The sequence below is a fragment of the Petaurus breviceps genome, unplaced genomic scaffold, assembly GCF_028583685.1.
Source record: "Petaurus breviceps papuanus isolate PSGF00001 unplaced genomic scaffold, PetGlider_PUasm1.0 91133, whole genome shotgun sequence".
Lineage (NCBI taxonomy): Eukaryota > Metazoa > Chordata > Mammalia > Diprotodontia > Petauridae > Petaurus > Petaurus breviceps.
Window position 1 is genome coordinate 55,297,701 of NW_027187419.1, and position 22,514 is coordinate 55,320,214.

General features: G+C 37.8%; 1 long non-coding RNA gene across 4 annotated transcripts in view; it reads left to right on the top strand.

The window, feature by feature from the left end:
• Window positions 1-22,514, top strand: part of LOC138154893 (uncharacterized) — a 311,748-nt gene that overhangs the window by 69,468 nt on the left and 219,766 nt on the right. For 3 of the 4 annotated variants that reach the window (XR_011166705.1, XR_011166703.1, XR_011166704.1), the window contains exon 3: window positions 3,721-3,839. The exons of the other annotated variant lie outside the window; for it this stretch is intronic. This is a non-coding gene — a long non-coding RNA (uncharacterized lncRNA). The remainder of the gene's footprint in view (window positions 1-3,720; window positions 3,840-22,514) is intronic. 4 annotated transcript variants of the gene reach the window in all.

Consider the following 22,514-nt stretch of genomic DNA (forward strand, 5'->3'; position numbering starts at 1 on the left):
GAAGAAGAGATGCTCATTCAGGTTCCCTACCGAAATAACTTTTGAGGTCTTTCCATACTTTTAATTTCTCTGATTCTAGAAAGGATATTGACTCTATCATCTCTCATACTCATTGTAGCTTTAATATTCTTTGACTTTATAATGTAGACAATAGGGAATGGCTGAAGAGTTTCTAAGTAAGATTTAGCCACATTTTTAAAAAAATAGTACATTGGTAAGATTGATGCCAGCCCCATCTATATGTAGCACAGTCTTCATAAACTGTGTCAAATCCTTTATCTTGATTTTTTGGGTGGATTTACTTTTGCCACTGTTGGGCACACTTACTCTGTTGCTCTTCCTTCCTGGCCTAGATAAAGTGCCAACTCTTCTAGGAAGATGGCTCTGATATCTTCTACCAGAAAGGGATCTTTTCTCTTCTTAAACTTTCATAGAACACTTTGAACCTCTTCTCTGTCCTTAATAATCTGCCTTGGCTTATCTCATTTTTTGCATATTTCATATCCCTCTTCTTTCATTATAATTTCTTTGAGGGTAGGAATAAATTCTAGGTGCTTAGCATCTTTTTTTTTGGTGGGCAACTGTGATTTCAAGGGTACAGAATATAGGAAACTTCTGATAAGGAAATTGGTCAATCAAGCAATTGACAAGCATTCATTGAGTGCTTCCTATGCTCCAGGTACTATACTAAGTGCTAGAAATATAAAGAAAAAAGGAATATATTTCCCATCCCTCAAGGGGTTTGCATTCTAAGGTGGAGGCAATATGAACATAAATGAGTATATATGCACAAGGTAATACAAGGTAACTTTAGAAGGGAAGGTACTAATTAAATACTAATTAAATCGGTCAAACATGTCTATTACCTTCATGACTTATTGACTGCCCTTGCTGACCACTGGATTCAAGGAGCAATTGTTTTCCTAGCCAATGATAACCTTGGCCACCCCAAGGAAGTATGTAGAGCACAAACTTCTTTAATCAATGCAGATTGACAATTTTCCTGCAATTTACAGTCTCAGAGAGTTTTCTGGGTCTCTAAGAAGTTAAATGACTTGCCCAGAGTATGATAGTCAGTATATGAGACGTAATTTCAACTTAGATCTTCCTGATTGTGAGACTGGTTGTATCTCTAGTCATGAAGGTAATAAATGTGTTTGCACCTACTGATCTCCCAGGTTAGCTGAAGGCCTTTAGGGATAGATTTAATTAGTGTCTTACCTTCTCAGGTTACTTTGTATTACCTTTGCATATATACTCATCTATGTTCATGTTGCCTTCACCTTAGAATATAAACCACTTGAGGGAAGGCATTGAATTTCCTTTTTCTTTATATTTATTTATATTCCTAGCACTTAGTATAGTGCCTGGCACTTAGGAAGAGCTCAATGAATGTTTGTCAATTGCTTGGTTGACTGACCAATTTCCCTATTAGAAGTTTCTGATCTACTGTACCCTCTCATACTGTGCTAACTCCTAGAGTATGTCCTTATTAAGGTTTGTTGAAACATATTGACATTAACAATGCTTGATTAAATAAAATTTTGACTTTATGAATTTTCTCAAACATAAACTATTTGAATAAGTTCCCATGGTACAAAGAAGAATTCATCTTTCCCTAATGTACATTTGTGTAAATAAGTATCGAAGTTGAATTCTTACCCCAGGCAGTTTTTCACTAAGCATATCTTTCCTAAATAATTTCCGAATTTAAGTCCAGCTAAAATGTAATAAGCACAGAATTCAAAATTCAGCCAGAATTGCCCACTTCTTTATTTCCCAGTACTTTCTAAAGAATTTCCCACAGTGCTTTTCCACAGTATTAGGTAGATGTGGTGTACTATAGAGCACTGATTTTGGAACAATTTGAGAGTTGAGCCCTGATTCTTCTGCTTACTACATAGGTGACCTTAGGTCAGTCATTTTCCTTGTTTGGAATTTAATTTTCTCACATGTGAAATGCAGAGTTTGGGCTAGATGATCTTTAACATTCCTTCCTTCTCTAAATCTGTAATCCCTTCTATATGTCCATCTGTGATTTCCATGCTATCCATGCAAGGAGGGATCACTAAATTATATTCACTATGTCAACAGGTTTAGAGGTATTTTAAAAGTATGGAACAAAATATGAACAAATTTTTCAGTAATATATATTGCTAACAGATACCTGTGATTCCTTAGAAAAATATAGAAATTTTGTCTGAATTTTGTTTGAACACTGCTTGTCGTCAAGCGAACTAGCATTCCTCCCCCCACCCCACACACACTCCATAACATGTCCTGCTTTAATTAGCCATTTCTGTGAATGTACATTATATCCTTTGGGAAAAATGAATAAATAGCAGTGGGAGCTGTGTCACAAAAAGAATAATCTTGCATGGTTCGAATGTCAGGGTTTGTTGTCCCCTGGAGCTTGTTATGTGTGGTGTGACCATGGGTTGGTTAAATATATATACAAAGGAATCTCATTCATGCAGTTCAGTGTTGAAATGATGCTAATATTAATGAGCATAATTCTCCTTACTGTCAGCACTAGGGCTTGGTGGGTGGCAGGCCAAGCCAGATGGGGAATAGTAAGGGCATAGTGACCAGACAGCTCTGCTAGGAATGGGGCAGGCAGTCTGGGAAGGCCCCAGCATGGGGCACTAGGAGGAAATCTGGATTGGTGGGGGGAGCAACAATACAGTATGGAGAGGAGGTCTAGCCAAGGCATCATCTGGTGTCAGGGAAGTATAAGGCATTGGGCAGTGGCGGGGGGGGGGGGGGGGGTGGAGAGGTGCATCTTGGCAGATGAACAGAGTGTAGTGTCGGGGCAATCTGTTAGCAGGAAGTAGGTGGAGTTGCAGGCAGACAGGTGGATGGCATCAGAATGAATGGGGTAGCCAGCCACAAAGGCTGTGGGTCAGGAGCAGAACTCTATCTAGTAGTACCTGGAAGGAGTAGTGATAACAAGACTAGATGTAATCCCAGAATAATCTCTAATCCCAGTTTGGCTATAATAATAGCCTAACATCAGTACCAGAGTAAGGACTGAATTACAGCAGAATAGGACAGGGACATGGTTTACTAAAGTTGAGTTATAATGGATGAGACAAAACCCAGTTACTAGACTCATGATAGAAGAGCAACCAAAAGCTGAGCTAACAGCATAATGAACTTAATTCTGAGAAATAGATCCATGGAACTTTCTTCCACTATGTTAAGACTGCTCCTAGGGCAAAGAGTGGAACTGAGTCTATAGGTGGATATTACTTAAGGGTCCCTATCTAGATAATTATAGACATGGGAGGGCAGGCATCCTCAAACAATCTACCAAACATCAATCTATCTAAAAGAATTTATTAACCACTTACCATGTGCTAAGTATAGTGGACACAAAGAAAGGCAAAAAACAGTTCTGGCCCTCAAGGAGCTTCCTTTCTAATGGGAGAAACAACCTAGAAATAACTAGATATTCCATTTAATAATTTATTCTTTCTCTCTCTCTCTCTCTCTCTCTCTCTCTCTCTCTCTCTCTCTCTCCACCTCTCTCTCTCCCTCCCTCTCTTCCTCCTCCCCCTCTCTTTTTCTCATCTATATCTTCTTTTTGCATGTGGGAGGAATCAGACCTATGATTTCATTGGTAAATAGAGCTTGTGATAAGGTAACTTCCCTTCAATTTGTAATCTTAGACAGTGTTGTGTGGGTACTGCAATATTAATGATGTGTCCTCCTTCACAGAGCCAGTATTTGTGAGAGGAAAGACATGAATCCAGGTTTTCTTGACTCTGAGGTTGCTTCTTATCCAATGAATTTTATTTCAAATTCTGTCCTGACAACATAATCCTCAGGTAGCCAAGGTAGGTATCATCTCATTTTGCAAACGATATCAAAGCTCAAAGAGTTTAAATGACTTCCTTGTGGTCATTGGTTAGCTAATGGTTAGTGGTTAGTTGGCATTTCAACTCAGGTCTTCAGACTCCCAGGTCAGGGTTTCCTCTGCTAAACTACACTAATCACGGACTTCTTTGTAACTCTTTGTCCAAATCTTCACTTAGATTTTTAGATTTCTTTGTTCAGACTAGAAGGGCCAGAATTAAGTGGGAAGGAGAAAGAGGGTGGGGAAAGAGCTGGGGGAATTCTCCTCTGCCATCAATATAAATCTGTAGAGGATATCCTTCTCCATCTTTAGAATAGCTCCTTTTACCAGAGTTGGGGGAACATTGGGTTGAGTAATTAATGTAAGGATAAATGTAGCCATGAGCTCTGTACAGAGTTGAGAAATCATGTCTGATGCATTTGGAGTTACTAGCTGCTATAATGAAAAGAACATGCTTCTTTTCATGGATAATAACTTTTGACTTCCTGGACAGCTCTTTTGTTTTGTTTACTTTAATATAAAGTATTCCACCCTTTAAAATATTACTTTCTTTTATCTGTTTTGTAGCATTAAAAATACATCAATGTGTTTATGTTTAAAATGGGAAATGTCAAAAACATTTTTATGGCATCTTTCTTTTCATCTTTGTTGTTTAAAGAGCTCTGAAGGGGAAAATAATATTTAGATCCTATTCATTTTCTTCCATATCTGGAAAATGTTGATTTTACTATTAAAGGAAGAAAGGAAAGAAACAAACATTTTAAAGCACTTACTATGTGCCAGGCATTGTACTATTTTATAGATATTATTTCATTTGATCCTCACAACTCTGGGAGGTAGTTCCTGTTATTATCCTTGTTTTGTAGGTGAGGAAACTTAACTGCAGACAATTGTTAAGTGGCTTTCCCAGGTTAAGTATGTAAGGCCAGATTTGAACTTGGGTTATTTATTACCCCAGGCCATGCCTCTCTCTAGTCCCCTCCATCTACATATATTTTATGCTTTTATCATGTGTTAGCTGCATGGTATAGTGGAAACAGTTCTGCATTTAAAATTAGGTGACCTGGGTTCTAATCATGGATCTTCCATTTGGTATTTGTGTGATCTTAGGAGAATCATTTAAACCCCTAGGCTTCATTTTTCCCATCTGTATAAGAGGTGGTGGTTGGACTAGATCAAGAATCCTTAATCTGGGGTTTATGAACTTTTAAAATAAAATTTGATAAATATAAAATAACATAATATAATATGAAATATATTTGAAAATATTTGTCTTTCTTTGGAGCCCTGTGCATATTATTTTGTGCATTTAAAAACATTTTTCTGAGAAGGGGTCCATTTGGTTTACCAGACCACCAGAGGGGTCTGTAACATACAAAAAATGGTTAAGACCCCCTTGTATTAGCTGGATCCTGAAGGTCCCTTTGAGTTTCTGAACTTATTATCCTCCATATATACTTTCACATACCCCTGAATATAATGCTTCATAACATTTACTCTAGTTATGTTAGAACTCTTATTAAGGCTGAAAGAGATTCACTGAATGATGTTTCTATTCTTTCAAAAATTTATGCACACTGGGAATAATTTCCATATTTGTGATAAAAGTGTTATGTCAACTACAGATCTTTGAGAAAGTGCTAGGAAAATCTTAGCCACCAGTGGCCTTAGTTTTTGGAGTTCCCACAAAGAATATAGATTCTTTTGCTGTGGTAATTGAGAATAGAAAATACAGGCCATACAGAACAGAAAACTGCAAAAAAACTAGATGTAAAACTCAGATTTGCCCTTACTCTCTACTGTTGAAGTAGGGGAAGAAATGCTGGTATAAATCAAATCTCCACCTTTCAGTGGTGTTCAGTAAAATACACTGAAAAAGGAGTGTTCTTCCCCATAGGTAAAATCAGGCTGCGATAGGTATGGATGTTAACAACAAAAGGGCTTTGAGTTATCAACAATATAAATGGAAGCAGTGGAAAGCCATATTGTACCTTTAAAAGTGAGTTAATAGTCCCATTCTCTGAGTTGGAATTTATTAACTGAGCACTTCAAGGAGTGTATATCGTACAGAAACCTTGTGGATTATATTTTATGGTTTCTTGTAGCAGGAGCACTTATAGCTCAAAATGTGGGTAAGAATGTCATGATCCTACTCCTTCATTCCATGGTTCCCTTTCTAATAAAAACTTATCAAATAAAATGGAATCCCTCTAAACAAGGCAATGAATGCCAAAGTTGGTAAGTGAAAATAGTAAAATTCTCAGAATCATAATTCCATGTCAGTACTGTACCTAGAGAGGTTGTATGAAAGTATCCATGTGTGCAAAATGGGCCTCTAAGGGTTCCTGCAAGAAATATAGCTTCTAGGCCAGGCATGGGGGTATATACTTGTAATTCCTGCTACTATGGATGGCTGAGGTCAATGGATCATTTGAGTTTGGGAGTTCTGAGCTTCAGTGTGAAAAAGACCCTCAGTATACACACTAAATCAAGCACCAATACCTTGAGCCTCTGGGGAATGGGTGTGATGGTGGTTCATCAACTTGCCAAAGGAAGAGTGAACTGACCCAATGTTGGAAATGGAGAGATCAAAGCCAATGAACAGTGAAGTTGAGCCTGTGAGGGGCTAGGCAAGATAGGGAGATCCACTAAAAAAAGAAATATAACTTTTTGTATTTTCTACTCTTTTTGCAGTTACATTTATCACATATTTATTTACTTATTTTTACTATAAATGCTCAAAGCCCATGAAATTTCATAACTCATTTACAATTTTTTAAAACAGCAAAAATGAATGTGGAAAAAATGGAGGAAGAATATTTAAGAATAATGCTTACAATTTCTTTTGATCTTTCCCCATCTTACTTCATTTTTCCTTAAGAAATCTGCTAGACACTTTTTATATCTTGCTTAGTTATCTCTGCCCCTGACTACATACTTCTAAATCTGACACCTTACATCATCTTGTTCCTATTAGACGACAAGCTTCTTACAAGCCACTACCCTGATGTAGGCCCTAATCACTTCATGCCTGATTATTGCAATAGCCTCTCATTGACCTCCCTGCCTCAAGTCTTTCCCTACTCCACTTTGTTGTCAAAGTGATTTTTTTAAAGCACATTTTGGACCATGTTACCTCTCTGTTTAATAAAACTCCAGCCATTCCTTATTGCCTCCAGGATCAAATACAAATTTGCTGGCTTTTAAAGCCCTTAATAACCTGGTTCCTTTCTACCTTTCCAGTCTCCTATATACACTCACTAGACACTGTGAGTCCAGACTTGCTGGGCTCATTGCTGTTCCTTGTACACAATACTCCAAATCCTGACTTGGTGCATTTTAACTGGCTGGTACCCATTCTGACAATGCTTTCTCTCATTGTCTCTACCTTATGTCTTCCCTCAAGTCTTAACTAAAAAACCCATCTTCTCCAAGAAGCCTTTCCTAGTACCCCTTAGTGCTAGTGCTTTCCCTCTGAGATTATTTCCAATTTATTCTGTATATATTTTGCTTTTGAATAGTTTGTATGCTGTCTCCTCCATCATGAGCTCCTTGAAGACAGGGGCTATTTTTTGTCTTTCTTTGTATCACTAGCACAATGCTTGGTTCATGTTAGATGCATAATGGATGATTATTGATTTGATTTAGAATTCTGTCTTATTTTCCTCTACCTTCTATAGTACATATAGTTGGTACTTAATTCATGCTCTTTGAATGAATGGATGATTGCAATTTCTGTTTTATCTGTGGGGTCAGTATCTCATTTTAATTTACCACTCCTTTCCTAATTCATGTCTTCTGACAATTTTCCTAATGGTACTTTATCAGTTGGCTTGGAATGAGACAAAAAGATGCAGTGGAAAGGTCACTGGGAATGAAATCAGAAGATATGGGCTAAAGTCTCAGCTCTGTTACTTGTTGAATAACATTGGGCAAGTTCATTGAAATTTCATTTCTTTCGGGGGGTGTAGCCAGGATGATGAAGTAAAAGCAGGGACTTGCCTGAGATCTCCCCCAAACCATTCCAAATACCTCTAAAAAGACTCTAAACAAAATCTATAGCAGCAGAACCCCAGAAATGACAGGGTGAAACAAATTTCTAGCCCAAGACAACCTGGAGGTCTACATGAAAGGTCTATTGCACCAGTCTGAGAGAGGAGTGCAGTCCAGTGTGGGCTGTGCCAGCACAGATAGGCCAGAGAAGGCCTCAGGAACTGAATCACTGGCAGCTGTGGAAGTTTCCAGACTTCCCAACCCACAAATGCCAAACACAACTTATAAGGTCAGTAGGAAAGGTCTGTCAGATCTGGGTGAGAGAGGAGTGTGGTCCTGCCTCAGCCCCATGGATACCATGGCAAACGTAGTGGCTGCTTCCAGAACTCTCAGCCCACAGACAGTGGTGAGGGAATTGAACAACTTATCAGAGAGAGATTGCAGGGATCTCTTTGCTGGTGCTGAAGCAGGATTCTCTTACTTTGCCAGTGCTTGCATCTGGGCCACAGTCCTGAGTGATGGTCCTGGGGTGAGGAGGAGTGTTGGTGTGGTAAAGTTTGTGGCAGCAGTGGAGAGGTAATCCTCACAGTTCCAATGCAGAAAAGAGTGCTTATGGTTACTCACAGACCAGGAGAGGAGTAAACATCTCTCATTTGTTCATACAACTTCTGAAGAACTGAAAATTTTCAGGTCCCTAGAAATATCTCTGAAAGCAGCTGCACAAATTCCCTGAAGCTTGGAACTGTGTATCCTCCACACTGGGAGCAGAAATCTACCTTGACAAAGTGCTAAAAAGTCAAGTAATTGTCTGGAAATGTGAATGGACCATAGGGAAAAAATTCATACTATAGAATCTTACTTTGGTGACAAGTAAGATCAAAACATACAAAAAGAAGAAGACAACAAAGTCAATACTCCTACATCCAAAAAACCTCCAAGAAAAATATGAATTGGTCTCAGGACATGGAAGGGCTCAAAAAGGATTTTGAAAATCAAATAAAAGAAGCAAAGGAAAAATTGGGAAGAGAAATGAGAGCGATGCAAGAAAATCATGAAAAGTTAGTCAATAGCTCACTAAAGAATACACAAAAAATACTCAAGGAAATAACACCTCAAAAAATAGACTAAGCCAAATGACAAAAGAGGTCCAAAAATCCAAGGAGGAGAAGAATGCCCTGAAAAGCAGAATTAGTCAAATTGAAAAGAAGGCCCAAAAGCTCACTGAAAAAAATATTTAAAAATTATAATGGAGTAGATGGAAGATAATGACAATGAGAAATCAAGAAATTATAAAACAAAACCAGAAGAATGAAAAAATAGAAGACAATGTGAAATATCTCATTGGAAAAACAATTGACCTGGAAAATAGATCCAGGAGAGAAAAATTTAAAATTACTGGGCTACCTGAAAACCATGATAATAAAGGGCCTAGACATCATCTTTCAATAAATTATCAAGGAAAACTGCCCTTATATTCTAGTACAAAAGGGGGAAATAGATATTGAAAGAATCCACCAATCACATCCTGAAAGAGATCCCAAAAGGAAAACTCCTAGGAATATTATAGCCAAATTCCAGAGTTCCCAGGTCAAGGAGAAAATATTGTAAGTAGCCAGAAGGAAACAATTCAAGTATTATGGAAACACAATCAGGGTAACACAAGATTTAATAGCTTCTTCATTAAGGTATTGGAGGGCTTGGAATATGAAATTCTGGAGGTCAAAGGAGCTAGGATTAAAACCAAGGATTACCTACCTAGCAAAACAGAGTATAATATTTCAGGGGAAAAATGGACATTTAACAAAATAGAAGGCTTTCAAACATTCTTTTTTTTTAAGCAATTGGGGTTAAGTAACTTGCTCAAGTTTACACAGCCAGTTATTTCTGGGTGTGGTGCTAAGTATCTGAGCCCGGATTCAATCCCCAGGTCATCCCAACACTGGGGCCAGTGCTCTTACTCGCTGAGCCACCTGGCCACCCTGCTTTCAAACATTCTTGATGAAAAGACCAGAGTTGAATAGAAAATTTGACTTTCAAGTACAAGACTCAAGAGAAGCATGAAGAGAAAAACAGGAAAGAGAAATCATAAGGGATTTATTAAAGCTAAACTATTTACATTCCTACATGGAAAGATGATATTTGTAACTCATGAGACCTTTCTCCATATTAGGGTAGTTGGAGGGAATGTGAGTGTGTGTGTGTGTGTGTGTGTGCGTGTAGACAGAGGGCACACTGTGAATTGAATATGAAAGGATGATATCTATCATAAAATTAAGGTGTGAGAGAGGAATATATTGGGAGAAGGAAAAAAAGAGAGGTAAAATGGGGTAAATTATCTCACATAAAAGAGGCAAGGAAAAACTTTTACAATGGAAGGGAGGAGGGTGGAGGTGAGAGGGATTGAGTGAACCTTACTCTCATCAAATTTGGCTTAAGGAGGGAATAACATACATAATCAATTGGGTGTGTAAATCTATCTTACCCTATAGGAAAGTAGGGGGGAAGCAGATAAGAGGGGATGATAGAAAAGAGGGCAAATGGGAAGAGGAGTAATCAGAAGCAAACATTTTGAGGAGGGACAGGGCCAAAGGAGAGAATAGAATAAATGGGGGATGATCAGGATAGGATGGAGGGAAATATAGTTAATCTTTCACAACATAGCTATTAGGGAACTGTTTTGCATAATTACACATGTATATAATATAACTGATATAGAATTGTTTGCCTTCTCAATGAAGGTGGGTGAAGAAGGAGTAAAGGAGAGAATGTGGAACTCAAGGTTTTAAAAATGAATGTTAAAAATTGTTTTTACATGCAACTGGGAAATAAGATATACAGGTGTAAGGCTAGTCATGAGCAATTCTCTTGGGGACTGCTGCTGTGAAAAATTTTAAGGATCTAATCACATAGTATAGTGAACTCTCTATTTATTTAGCAATAAACTAAAACATCACATTAAAGAAACTAAAGCATAATGTTTACAATAACATTTTGTAACTTATTACTAAGGTGGCCACATAGTCTTAAATAAAGCATATCATTCAGTATATCTTATAGTCATCTTTAAGAGGTAACAGAAAATACTAACACCATCCACCCCTAGGTCATAGTAAGTTACAAATCTCATCAGTCAGTACAGAGTATCCAAGTAAAGTCCTCTTTCATCTTGACTCAAGGCTGTTTTCCAAACCCCATGGTTCCTCTTCCATGGGCTGACCCCTCCCAGCTCTTGCCCACATTCATCTGACTCTTGCCTGGATTCACACATAGGCAGCTCTCTGCTCCTGTTCCATATCTCTGCTCATGGGGACTGTTCTACTCCAAGCCCTTTGCAGTTTCTGTTTCTAGGAAGACAAAGCTTAACAGGGCTATAACAATATTTGCACACATTAAGCTTAACAGACCTACAACAATATTTACGCCCATTACCAGAATTATCATCTGAATTTGCTTTCTGTCTGACAGAGTAACACAAATAAACAGACAAGGCTTTTGTCTGAGAAATCAAACATATATCAACAGTAAAGTCCTCTTTCAGGACTACTGTCTAAGAACAACAGACATGGTGTTTTTGTCTAATAGAACAATAGAAAAAGCTTTTGTCTGACAGAACAACAGAGTGCTAAAGAGCACCTACATCATAATCATTCTCTCTATGTTCTCAGAAAGTAACACAGAAAGAGCACTGAAACCACAAGCATTCTCTCTCTCAGTTCTGCCTACTCCCAGCTCTGTTTGAGCTTTTCTCTACTCTGCTGCTTCCTGTTCCACCCTTCCTGTTCTGCTCTTTTGGGAAGCTCCTCCCACCATGGGCTCCATGTGATTATGTTAGGCCTATTAAGGTCAGGGAAAGTCTTCAAACTCCCTTAGGCCTATTAAGGGCAGCACAATGCATACTGTTTCCAACAGACTCTTGATACAGTCAAAGGCTAGATTCAAAGACACTTGAATAACTGAAACCAGCAACAAACTACTACTTTGCTTGCCATTACAACAGCAATGATGTATAGAAATTTATCTTGCCCTACAGGAAAATAGAAGTAAAGGGGATAAGATGGGGGAGGGTGATAGAAGATAGGGCAGATTGGGGGAGAGAGTAATTAGAATGCTTGCTATCTTGGGGTGGGAGGATGAGAGAGATGGGGAGAAAATTTGGAACTCAAAGTCTTGTGGAAATGAATGTTGAAAACTAAAAAGAAATTAATAAAAAGAAAAAAAATGCTGGAAAAAAATGAAAGAGATCAAAGTATGTGAAGGCAAAAAAAGAAATTTCATTTCTTTCTTTGTAAAATGGAGATAATACTCACACTGCTTACCTCCTATGGTTGTGTGAAGAAACTGCTTTGCAAGTTGTAATGTGCTAAGTAGGTGTGACTTGTTTTTATTAGTCACTACTTTCTGCTTGCACAGAAAATGACAGAGGAAGATTCCCTCATGATCCAGGTATATGTACTTTTGCATTTTGTCTTTTGGATTACTCAAGATTATAAAAACTCTGAAGCACTCACCATGTTGAAGAAAAAACACGAATATTGTCCTTGTCAGTAATATTTTGCTAAAAATAACTGTAGAAAAGTGATATGGAACTCTATACCAAAAAGAAAGTTGTCTCTTTAGGAAACTATCTTGGGAGTTATCAAAAAAGTAATTGGTCCCAGAATTGAGGTGGGCAGCTTTAGCACCCATCACTCTACCAATCTCCCCTTTTAAAGGGGGGAGCAGGGAAGAGAACAGACTACTGCTGTCCCCACTACCTACATCAATGATATATGTATATTTTAATGACAAGAATTATGTTTATTGTCCAAACCTCCCTTTGAGACACCTTTTCATAGTGTTCAGAAGTAGTGTCCTTGCAGCAATGATCATAAAAGGCAACTAGAACAAACAATTATATCCACACTTTTTGTGGGACCTCCTTGACTTGTGGATAGGATGTCACAATGAAATTTCCTCCTCAATTACTGAATGGCCATATTAATACTGGTTGTGCCAACGGACCATTATAAATCCCAAACTATTCATAGTTTGGTTAAGACCAGATATCCTTTCTGCCAGCACACATGGGCCTCATGAGGATGTACTGATTTGTCTAAGTGAAAGTATCTTTTGCTGGGATTAAAAGCAAATAACTTCATACCATTCATTCAGAGGGCAGTAGTGACACAGTCTTAAAATGTGAAAAATTGTGGAATGTTTGAAATTGATTTTTAAATGTTTTACCTTATAAGTACATGGTTTACAGTTTTGAATAGCTTTTCAAATGTTAAAATGCAGAACACTGGAACATCAAAGAAAATGCTGAACATTTATCATTATAGGTTATGCAGTCAGCACACAAGTATGCTTTTTCCCTTGGTACCCATAGTAAGTGATGGATATCTAACTGGAATGGATATCAGACAAACCACTATTTAGCCAGAGGCAATAGCTTAGTGGTCTAGGAATCAGATTTGGCATACCCAGACTCTGGAACAGCATGTTCAAATGCCGATAAGTTTGACTCAGACTTCTGAGGTGGGGGAATTTAGCACCAAGCAGTTTTTCCAAAAGAGACCTTAAAATTTCCAGCTATATAGAATGATTTTGAATCCTATAGATCTGGGAGAACTTGGTAGGATCTTTTCTATGCAAGATAAATGTTTTCTTTCTTTCCTGTATTGTTTCAATGTCATCCCATGAAGTTTTTATGGCATGCAACTAAACTGATTGAATAGACAAACAGTTTGCACATGTGGGCTGTCTTTACTTCCCAAATAGCTCATTGAAGCATGTACCCTTATTTCAGTTGATGCTGATCAAGGAGCTATGAGATCATCCTATCAATCTTTGTCTCGATTTCTTAAGCCTGATCTCTAGCAGTCCTGTGAACTCTCTTTAAAGATATGATACAGAATCCAAGTTCATCACCATGACTTTTTTTTTGGCTTTATCCTTTTGAATTACTTGGGAGATATGGAAACCCAGCAGAAGCATAGGAGTATAGCATCATAAAACAAAACCTAAAAAGGATCTTGAAGGCCACCTCCTCCAAATGCTTTCTTTTTCAACTGAAGAACTAAGACCCAAAGAAATTAGGTGACTTACCCATAGTCCCACTGTAAGTGTCTAAGGTAGACATTGAATCTATCTTTCTGACTCCAGGTTCAGAACTCTAGCCATTATGCTTCTTTCCAAATACTGGGACTCAGCTCAGAGGTCAATCTCTTTAAAAAATATGTCATGTCTGTCGTTTTGTCAAAATGCTGAGAGGTAGAGGTGCCTAAAACTTAAAAGGGAACTAGAATTGAGGGTGAAATCACAATTGAGGGAGCAGGGCTACTTCTTTATTATATCTCTTGGTCTGAGGGTTGCATATGTGCTTCTGAGCAACCTAGTCACAAGGTATTTGTCATCAGGTCAGAGAATCACAGTTTTCTGATATGGAAATGTTGGCAATGATTCAATTTAATTCAATAGAAGTTGATTAAGCATTTAACATGTACCTCTGTGCCAGAGGTAACCAGATAGCAAAACTGGTTCTAGCTGCTCTTTGGTCACAAGAGAAGTGCTCGATGGGGTTGATCATTTATTTAAATTACCTTTGCTGCACATTTATGTCTGTTTATGCATATTTATACTTTGACTGTACCATTCAAATAACTGGAGTTTCTGCTGCTGAATTTAGAAGAAAGAGCAAGAAAAGTTCAAAGTTCATAGTAAAATTTCAAAAGTTCACTGTCCTGTAGGACAGTGGATCAAGTGTAGGATGTGGAGTCAGAGGTACAGGATTCAGCCTGGCTCTTTTACTTATTATCTGCTGCTGACCTTGAAGAAATCACTTCATCACATGATGCCTCATTTTACTGAACTAGATGACCTCTAAGGTTCTACGTCATCCAATCTTCTTGAATGTTAGACTTCCCTACCACAGTTACTCTTCAATCCACTGACATTAACCTCCTGCCTGTTCCATGAAGAAGACACTCCATCTTCAGATTCCAAGCATATTCTCTGGCTGTCCCCCACATCTGGAATGCTTTCCATCCTTAGTTTTGCCTACTGCCTTTCCTGTATTCCTTCAAGTTCCAGCTAAAATCCTAACTTCTACAGGAAACCTTTCTAATCCCTCTTAAATCTAGGGCTTTCTGTCTGTTAATTATTTCCCATTTTCCTCTATATAGCTTGTTTGTACTTACCTGTTTGCTCATTTTCTCCCTTATTAGGTAGTAATATCTTCAAGGACAGGGACTGACTTCTGCCTTTAAAAAAATCAGTACCTAGTATATAATAAGTGCTAAATAAATGCTAACTTATTTATTCTAAGGTCTCTTACCAATTTTAAATCTTTAATTCTCTGTATTTATTCCAAACAGTAACTTGTGAGTGATATCCGAGAGACAGTAGAGATTCAACCCAAAATGTGATACCCTTTGTGACATCTGGGACAGCATGTTGTAATGGACTGAGCTTTGCACTGAGATGCAGAAAACTTGGATTTGACAGCATTCTCTGTGACATGAGTACTCTATGACCTGGGACATATCACTTTACATTTCTGGGCCTTAGCTTTCTGAGCGGTCATTTGAGTAGGTTGGGCAAAGTGATCTCCAAGTTTCTTTTCAGCTCTGTAAGTCCATGAGCATGGGCATCCTAACTGGGGAACTGCAAGAATCTGAAATATAAAAGAAAGATTGGTGTCCCAGATCATGGTATCCCAGTGGCATCTAAGACTCATGCTTTGGTGGAATGAGTAAATGGGCTATCTATGTATGTGACAGGCCTTCTTTTTTCTCCTGTTTTTTTTTTTCTTTGAGTGTGATGTTAAATCAAAGACTTTTGAGAGATTAGGATTTTAGTAGACCACTTATATGTCTTCACCAGTTTGATGCAATCAGAATGATCTCTGTCTCTCTCTGTCTCTCTCTCTTTATCTTTTCCTCTATCTTTCCTTCTCCCTCTCCCTCCAATCCCCCTCTAATATGATTGTCAGACATGAAATACTACAATCTCCAAAGACTGCATGTCATTCAACAAGCAAAGGAGAAACATATGTTTGAGATAAATAGGCTGTAACAGATTACCAGCAATGACTTGCATACAAAAAATAATATAGAAGATACAAACAAAGGGTCACACCATCAGATAAAAGGTAGGAAACTAATATTATAAGACTAAGGGATAATAAATGGATAGCTTCTGTGCTGAATAATCACCTACCTCGTGTTAATAGACTCATTACATTGGGTAGAGAAACTTGAGGAGGATTTATGTGAACTTGAAGAGCAGCACAGGTTGAGAGAGTATGGATGGGTTGCATTCTGTATTATTGTGCGGAGTATGAACATAATGAAATTACAGAACAATTGAAATACTGAAATATATTTCTTTTAAAATTAATTTATTTCTAACACTCATTTAAAAAAATTGAGTTCCAAATTCTCTCCTTCCATCCAGTCCTTCCCCCACCCATTGAGAAGGCAGGTAATATGAAATAAATTATACTTGTAGAGTCATGCAAAATGCATTTCAAAAAAAATAGCCATGGTGAAAAAAGAAAAACAAAAACAGCAACCAAGAAACGTAAAGAAAGTGAATAAAGTGAGCTTCAATCTGAACTCAGAGTTCATTAGTTTTCTCTCTGGAGGTAGATAGCTTTTTTCATCATGGTCCTTTGGAGTTGTCTTGGATCATTGTCTTGATAAGAGTGCTAAATCTTTTATACTAGATTATCCCTTTACGATATTTCTGTTACTGTGTACAATATTCTCCTAGTTCTGCTCACTTTACTGTGCATCAGTTCATTCCCAGGTTTCTCTGAAGCCATCCTCTCATCATTTCTTATAGTACAATAGTATTCCATCACAATCATATACCACAACTTGTGCAGTTATTCCCCAATTCATGGGTATCCCTTCACTTTCCATTGAAAGATATTTCTCAAGGCAAGGAAGTAGACTAATGATTTCTCTGAATAATTTTGATGAACAAGGGTTAAAATATTAAGAAGTTACTCTGTAATGCTCAAGTTACTAGAACATTCATTTGACCAGAATGCCCTATGCATTCTAATTCACTGTTTCTTTCAGGTGGGCATATGAGGTACGAATACTCATATAAGCCCATAAAAATCTACCTCATTATTTTATTGATATTTCATGTGAACCACGTGTGTCAGAATTTCTCTGGTCTGAGTAAAATGCCATCATAATACAGCAAAGTCAGGATAGATTCCTCATCCCCTTCTAAAAACAATTTCCTAAGTATTCTGCATGCCACTAAAACACTCTCATTGTCTAATGATCTGATTTTCCAATATCATAATATGAATATGGATCTAAAATATGTTAAGATAGAAACACAATTAAGTCAACAAGCATTTATTTAGCATCCACTATATGCCTGGCTAAGTACTGGAATGCATAAAAAAAAAAGCAAAAAACAGTCCTCGCTCTTGAAGAACTCACATTTTTATGGTGGAGACAAGACACAAAAACAATATTACAGGTCTTCAGAGGTGATCTAGTTTTGTGCTAATTTTGGCCTGACAATAAACACCAAGAAAACAGAGGTTCTTCACCAGCCGGCACTATGCTGTTCTTAGTAGAACCATTGGTTATAGCAAAAGAAGACATTTTGAACACTGTGGATAAATTCGCTTACCTTGGCAGTACACTCTCTAGGGATGTCCACATAGATTATGGAATTAATGAATGCATTGCCAGAGTTAGTTTAGTATTTGGCAGGCTCCAAAAGAAAGTGTGGAAGAGAAGAAGTATTAGGCTGCATACCAAACTGAAGATCTACAGAGTAGTTGTAGTTGTGCTGACTTCATTCTATGCCTGTGAAATCTGGACAGTCTACCATCGTCATATGAAGAAACTGAATTACTTCCATTTGAATTGTCTTAGGAAGATTCTGAAGATCACCTAGCAAGATAAAGTATCAGACACTGAGATCTTTTCTTGAGCTGAACTGCCAAGCACTCAAACAACTGCAAAGAGTGCAAAGGGCTGGGAAAGTAACCTGCTTGTCAGATGTAAGTTTACCTAAAAGACTCTTACAGAGAACTAGCACAAGGCAAGTGCTCACATGGAGGTCAGAAGAAGCAATACAAAAAAAAACCACTCTTAAGGTATTTCTGAAGAACCTTAGTATCAACTTTAGTATCAATGGGAGATGTTGCCGCTGGACCACCCAGCATGACTTGCCCATATCAAAGAAGGCACTGTAGTACAAAGGTAATGTGAGAAGGTCAAATCTAAAGACATCTTTATTCTGAATATTCAAATGGACTATTTGTGCCCCAGCTATGGTAGGACCTTCTGAGCTCATATTAGACAGATCAGCCATAGCTGAACACACTCTACCTTGCCCCCAATATTGTGATATCATTGGTCCTCTTTGAATACAAAGGACAAACAACAACAGCAACAGTCTGTCCTGGATGTGAAGAGTAATCTCCTTATAACATGTGGTCTTTCACACTGCTTGAATATCTCCATTTCATTGCCTACTGGGTCAGCCTATTTCACTGTTGGACAGCTCCGCCATAGTGAAGTTGTTCAAATAATAATAATACCTTACATTTATAAAGCTTGAAACAGTTTTACATACATTATTTCAGCTGTTCCTCACAATACCCCTATAAGAAAGTTTGGCAGGTCATGCAGTAGTTTTTTTTATAAGACAAATAAGAAAATGGAGACTTGAAGAGGTCAGTTGACTTGCCAGAGGCCAGATAGTCAGTGGCAAAACTGAGATTCCAGTTTGAGGCTTTTGATTTGATTCCACTGCACTGGGTTACCTTACTGCTCACTTACTTTCTCCATCACTTCCCTTCCTGTATCCTGTGAACATGATCCTATTCCACAGGTCTAACTATATATTCTCTTGCTCTAATAGTTCCAGTGGTTCCCTGTTGCCTCTTGTATAAAATACAAATATTAAGACCCAAGCTTACCCTTTCAGGACAGCCCTATATGACATTTTATGCAACTTTTATGCAAAAGTTGGCAATGGCCAACTTTTCCTATTTGCTACAACTACACGATGTTCAATATTCTCTCTCTGAACCTTTGCACAAACTGTCCCCCATCTCTGAAACATACCCCTTCCTCTTAGAATCCCTGACTTCCTTCAAGGGTCATTCTTTTACCTGAGAATTTTCCTAATCCTAGTTGTTAGCATCCTATCCCCCATATTATTTTGAATATGTTTTATAATTACTTGTCTATATCTGTAGCCTCTTTCTCCTTCCTGGTCCATTCAATAGACAATTTAAAATATATACAATATAATATGGGGAACAGGATGCTAAAAATATAAGTCATACCCTGCTTCCAAGGTGGGTCTCTTTTACAGCTTTATTTTTGTCATTGTATATCAAACACCAGAGGAAGGCTCTTAGTGATTCAATCAAACAATAATTATTTACCAAATGCCTATGAAATGTAAAGGGGTTAGTGGAATGCCATCATGACTTTGCCCTCTGGAAAATAGTTCTCTTTTGGATAATTCTAACATACTTTCTCCATAGCTAACTTGTGAAATAGCCATTGAAAGCATAGCTAAACCACAAGTCATTGTTTATTTCTTTACAATGAAGACAATGATATACAGTTGGATTGATAATTTATAGATCTTACCCATTAGCATGTTCATATAGATAGCAGAGGCACTACAAATGGATGATGAATTGAACTGCACAGGAGGAAGCTAGTGGGCTGGATTGTCTGGGAAATTTCAGGGTCCTTTTAATGGTTTAAAATTTATCTCTGAACAAAGGGATATCTTTTATTCATTTTGTTTATTTGTTTGTTTTTTGCTTTTTGGACAGTGGAAGGCAGGGCAATTGGGGTTAAGTGACTTGCCCAAGGTCACACGACTAGTAAGTGTTAAGTGTCTGAGGCCGGATTTGAACTCAGGTCTTCCCATCTCCAGGGCTGGTGCTCTTTTCACTGCCCCACCTAGCCACCCCAATATTTTTATTCTTAATACTGATATGAAATCAATCAATCAATAAGCACTTGATGTCTGCATCAAAATGGGCACAGGCCAAACTGAGAAGAATGGAATGGTGGATTCAAGTCAGGCAAGAATCTGTCATAGCAGTTTCTGATTTATAGATCAGAGGGCAGGGTTAATATAATGAATGCAAAGCAATTATCTCATAGGAACACATGCAAAAATATTTACTGTCCTTATACATTTAGCATATCTGTATGTTTTTATGTCCTTGTTGTCTTATGTAATTCCATATGTCTTATTATCCTTGTTTCCTTGCATGCATCTATGTCTGGGTCACAGTTCAGTTATCGAGTCCTAAGCTCCTGCAAGTCAGAAAGAGATGTTGAGCCAATCTGAAGACATAATATAGACTTCATAGGGAATTGGCTTAGGAGAAATCCTGAACCAGAGTCTTCCCATGTATGGACCAGGTCAGAGACTGGCCCTCGACAGGCACTCATGCTATTCTTCTGACATTGTAGTATGAGCAAGAGATGGGAAATGCTACAGTCTCCAAAGAACTGAAAATGAATATTATCCAGAGGCTGATGTCAAACTCCATGCTAGGAGTCAGGAGGCTGCAAGATATTATAAAAAGTGTTATGGAAGAGATATAGAATAAAAGATCTCATCCAAAAAATTCATGAGAAAAAAACAAAAGATCTGGGCAATTGGTACAATGGGAAAGCAGTGGGGTTTAAGTCAGAGGACCTAAGGTCAAATCTTGGCCTCTGTCACTTATTACTGGTGTAACCTCAGTCACTCCACATCTCTTGGATCCAGTTTCCTCAGATGTAAAAGGGGGAGGAATGGACTCAAGGTCCTTGAAGGTCCTTTCCTGCTCTACATCTATGAGTCTATGACATGGAAATAGTAAAGGAGAATAACTGATGGAAATACTATAAGCTCCATTGTTATCCTTGAGATATCAAGGGAAAGTGAGAATGGTTCCAGGCCCATTGCCTTCACTCCAGTCAAATTTATTGGAAGATTTGATAAGAGTCATAAAGGATGGGTAACTGTACATGGCTTGCTATTTACATTATGGGAGGGAATATTAAATTGATGAAATCACAATTTTATTTGAGTTTGAGAGTCCTTTAGGGAGAGAAAAGAACAATATAGTTTTGTGATAAAAACATAGGCTCCAGAATAAGGAGACCCATCTCTGATATTACCTAGCTGTGTGATCTTAGATATGTCATTTCCCCTGTTTGGGCCTTAGTTTCATTATTTCCAAAATGAGTCAGTTGTCATTGATGAGTTCTAAGGTTTCTACAAATTCTGATTTCTATATCATCCATGAACTAAAAGTAGAGTTTACACATTATGGTATTTTTTTCTGAATATCATGGACTCTTCCCTTGACCATCACTCCCTTATAGATATTGTCTCCCTCAATTAGAATGTAAACTTGAAGTTAGAGACTAACTTTCTCCAGTGTGTAGCACAGTGTTTGATACTAAGAGCCTATTCAATGTTTTTCATTCATTTTTTCATCATTAATTCAATATCATCTCTATTATATGAAATAGTTAAAGGAGAAAGTCTTCCTTCCCCATGTTACTGATGGGGAAACTGAGATACAAAGAGTTTCATTGATATGTGCAAGGTGATGTAGAGAATCAGTGATATAACTACGATTATAATATAATAAGACTAAGGAGTCTTCCAGGTTCTAGTAACGTATTAATCATACTGCATACCTTCTGGAATTATGTTTAATTTTGACTGTTCACTAGTTCTGAGCCAACCTCATAAGGAACCTAATTTTATTTAATTAAAATGTATCCTTCATTTTTAATGGCTGTACTTAAACAATTATTTTTTTATTACAATCCTGTGTATTTAACTTGGTTGAACAATCCTCCCTCCACTTTCATGCTGATGCCTTATCCCCTGAGACCACAGAGTTACCTCCAAATGTCAGACTTCAGGATGGTCTCTGAAGCCACTTTCCCTAGCCCCTCACTCTAGACTTTATCTTTACTAAGGCATTATTTAATCTGGGCATGGGGATAGAAGTAGGTGGTGCAATTCCCCTTGCTATAGGAGGTGCTCTTCTAGGGAATTATTTTCCCATGTAAATCAGATTTTCAGCATTTTCATTTTTTTATTGGTTATCATGTTGGTGAGCTACGTGATGGTTGGTGTTTCAGGATCACCCATGAGATGCTAGAACACATCCTTTACTAGCCTGCAAGAAATAGCAACCGTGACCTAACGTAAGAATTTAACAGAAGAGGAAGAAAATTTAACAGTTATTTAATAGGCACAAGAGGACCTGTGGATCAAACCAGAGAGGCCCTCTGATTCCATGCCAAAGTTACCATACCATATGTATTTCCTCGACACAGGGCATTCATTTCAGGTCTCTACTTGGCTTCCAGGAAAAGAATAATATTATTCCTCTCAATGTAGGGAGAGCATGTGCCTGTGTCAAAGTGTGGAAGGCTTCTTTTAATAAAAAAGGAAAAGTCAGGAAAATGCAGGATTTAATATAGCATTTATATTTCCCCTGATTAATTTAATTTGCCTCTCTGGTGCAAACTTTCCTAAAAAAAAAGCATGGCATCCAAAGTGAGGAGGCCACCTTCCTCTGGAGCTGGGCTGGCATTCTGGCCCAGGTGCAGTTGGCGTAATTATGTATTACCTACTTGTATTCCTCTAAGCT